The sequence below is a fragment of the Ursus americanus genome, chromosome 18 (genome assembly GCF_024610735.1).
Source record: "Ursus americanus isolate L20-20 chromosome 18, mUrsAme1.1.p, whole genome shotgun sequence".
NCBI lineage: Eukaryota > Metazoa > Chordata > Mammalia > Carnivora > Ursidae > Ursus > Ursus americanus.
In genome coordinates, this window is record NC_142144.1 from 43,901,654 (window position 1) to 43,905,255 (window position 3,602).

Consider the following 3,602-nt stretch of genomic DNA (forward strand, 5'->3'; position numbering starts at 1 on the left):
AGAGCATTCCAACTAATTTATATAAAGAAATGTATTATAAGGGATTAGCTCTCATGATTACAGAGGCTGGGGAGTCCCAAGACCTATATTAGGCAAGCTTGAGACCCAAGAGAACCAATGATATAAGTTCCAGTCTAAGTCTGGGTCCAAAGGCAGAAGAAGAATGATGTCTAGGCTTAAAGATAGGCAGGCAGAAAGAGAATGAATTCTCCCTTACACAGCCTTTTTGTTCTTTTCATGTCTTCAGTGGATTGGATGAGGCCCTCCCACACTGGGGAGAACAATCTGCCTTACTTAGTCTATAAATTGAAATGTTAATCTCATCCAGAAACATCTTCACAGCCACACCAAAAATAACGTTTAATCAAATATCTGGGCACCCCGTGGCCCAATCAAATTGATACATAAAATTAACCATCATAATCTCCCACCTGAAAAAAATGAAATAAACTCTCCCTTGACTTCCATATTCTTTCCAACTACTTAGACATTTCACTCTCATTTATAGCAAAATTTCTGTAAAGATTTGCAGATACCCACTATGTCTAATCTTTCTCCTCCCATTCTCCTCAGAAGCCTGTTCATTCAGCAGGCCAATATAAGATACTAATCTCTCCCTCAACCCCCTTATTCTGCTTAATTTATCTCCATAGAAATTACCACCATCTGCATAATTACCTGTTTTTCACTACCCACACTAGAATGTAATACATCTCATGGATGCCCGATGTGTTCAATGAATAAATACTGAAAGCACATAGAGGTGCTCATAAATATATTACAGCACATGGTTGTTTTAGAGCACATAGTAGGTGCTCAATGTTTTAAATGAAGAAATGAGTGAAAATTAAAATCCTTGAACAAGCACTAATGAGTACCGGGACCTGTAGTTTTAAAATAAGCCAAATAAGAATACAATGATATTCTAGTTTCAAAAACAGCAGGTATCCGATCTCCCTAATAGTGCCTGGATCAGAGAGACCTTTAAAACAATTCCAGGGGCACCTGGGTAGCGCAGTCGTTAAGCGTCTGCCTTCGGCTCAGGGCGTGATCCCGACATTCCAGGATCGAGTCCCACATCGGGCTCCTCGGCTGGGAGCCTGCTTCTTCCTCTCCCTCTCCCTTGCTGTGTTCCCTCTCTCGCTGGCTGTCTCTCTGTCACATAAATAAATAAAATCTTAAAAAAAAAAATAAAAATAAAAAATAAATAAATAAAACAATTCCAATCCACCCAGAAATTCCAGGGATCATTAGGATCCAAGAAAGAAGCAAATTTCTGCCTCCCTGAAGTTGAGAAAACATACCAGAGCTGAGACAGAAGACCTGTGTAAGACGCCGAGCCTTGTCACTGCCTAGCCAGGGGACTTCACCGAATTTATTCCATCTTTCTGAGCACTGTGTTTCTCTTCTATATGGGGGTGTTAACATCTTGACAATTGTCTTACCCATTTTCCAATTCTCTGGGAATTTTCTTTTACACTTCCCCTCCTTCTTCAATTCTTCAACAATCTGTCTCCCTGCAGTGTCCCCATACGATCACTTGACTTCAAATATCATAGAAAAAATAGATGTAAATGGAGGAACCACCTCACCCCCTCGCCACCTCATTCACAACTTGCAGAGGTGTCCACCTACCTGTCTCCCATCTGCCTGCTCCTAAGTCCAATGTGCACATGTGAGCTTTTCATCTCATTTCCTCTTGCCTTCTTAAGAGCTTTATTTCTACTCTTATTTTCCCTCTACTCTGTATCACCAAGTCAGCACTTCCTTTTCAATTATTTGCACCAGCATGCTAGCATTTTCTTATACTTCTCATCCGAAACAGCAAAGCAAAACAAAACAATAGCAATGCAACAGCAATAGCAAAAACAGTGGCAATGAGAAAACTTCCATTGTATAAATATATCACAATTCATTTCATTATTCCCATATCAATGAATACTTGGGCTATTTCCAGGTTTTATTTCTTTGTTTGATTTTTTAATTTTTTAAATCTGCTATAAACATTTCAGACATGTCTTCTGATAAACATGCATAGAGTTTTTCTAGATCAAATACCAGTGATATTAATGGGACCTAGATGGTACACATCTTCAATTTTACTGGATAACAGCAAATTGTCTTCCTAAGTAATTGTACCAGTTTGCAGTCCATAAACAGTATAAATTGTTCCATATTCTCACCAAAGCTTATTATTACCAGATGTTTTTATGTTTGCCAATCTGCTGAGTATCAAATGGTTACTTATGTAACCAAATGACTATAATTGGTATGTCCATAATTATTAAGGAGATTTTTCTTACATTTTCTCTCTGTGAAATATGCTTGTTCAGGCCTCTGACCCTTTTTTTCTGTGGAATTCTTTGTCTTTTTCTTATTGATCTTTTTAAGAACTCTCTATATATTCTGGAGACTAGTCATGTATTGGTTACCTGTGCTATAGGTATATACTCCCAGTAGGTGGTTTGTCTTTTCTCTATGATAACCTTTGATGAAAAAATGTTTAATACTACAGTCTATTAATATTTTGCTTTTTGGAATGTGTACTTGTATCGTATCTTGGACTAAATAAGGCATGGTGTTTAAAGTGCATGGTTTGCAGAGTTCTGCTGGCCTGGGTTTTGGCTCCATGTTTCACCAGCTGTACAACCCTGGGTACTTAGTCTTACATGCTTCAGTTACCTCATCTGTAAAGTAGGGATAATCTTATAGGATTGTTGTGAGGATTAAATGTGTTAATATCTTTAACTTATTGTAACCGCACTTAACATTTTAAGTACTTAATAAGTATTGGCTATTTTTATTTAAGAAATAGGTTCTTACTCCCAGCTCATAATATATTCTCTTATATTTTCTTCTAAAAGATTTAAAGTTTGAATTTCATACTTAAATCTTTAACCCACATAAATTTTATATTTCTGTAGAGTATGAGATATGGGCTCACAAAAATACATGGACCACTTCACAGATTTGTATATCACTTTGCTCAAGGATAAGGCCTCATCTTCTTTACATTGTTCCAATTTTAATATATCTAGTGCCAAAACAGGTGCTCGTATAACATTTGATGCATTAACCTCTTACTTATTAACTTATCTAGGCATCCACAACTCATGATCCGTTAGATTTCCTCCCTCCCCACTGACTGCCCCTCCTCAGTTCTCTTGCAGACCCCAGCTACTCTTATTTGACCTCGAAATGTTAAATTGCTTTAGAACTGAATCCTATACCTTCTTTTTTCTGTACTCTAGTGCCTGGAAACTGAGGCCAAATTACTTATAATCAAATGCTGACTTTTTCATTAAGTAGATATATAACTGAGCGATTATTTAACTTCTCTTTGCCTCTGTCCCTCATCAGTAAAATTGATATAACAACATTTCTTACCTTGTTAGATTGTTATGAGTATTAAACAAATTAACACATGTACGTCACTTATTTGGTATTTGGTAGAAGCTGAATAAATAGTAGCTATTATTTTCTAGAGGATTCCAGTTAATCCTATGATTTTAAAAGTCAACTAATTGCTGATAATTTCAAAATGTATGCATTCAGCCCTGAAATGTCCCTAAACTCAAGATTCACATAGCCAACCGCTTACT

The 3,602-nt window shown here is 36.8% G+C and overlaps 1 non-coding gene across 1 annotated transcript; it reads right to left on the minus strand.

The window, feature by feature from the left end:
* Positions 1–2,946: 2,946 nt before the first annotated feature.
* Positions 2,947–3,049, minus strand: LOC148108601 (U6 spliceosomal RNA). The gene has a single exon (XR_015727554.1). It is a non-coding gene; the product is annotated as a U6 spliceosomal RNA (small nuclear RNA).
* Between the last annotated feature and the right edge of the window lie 553 nt (positions 3,050–3,602).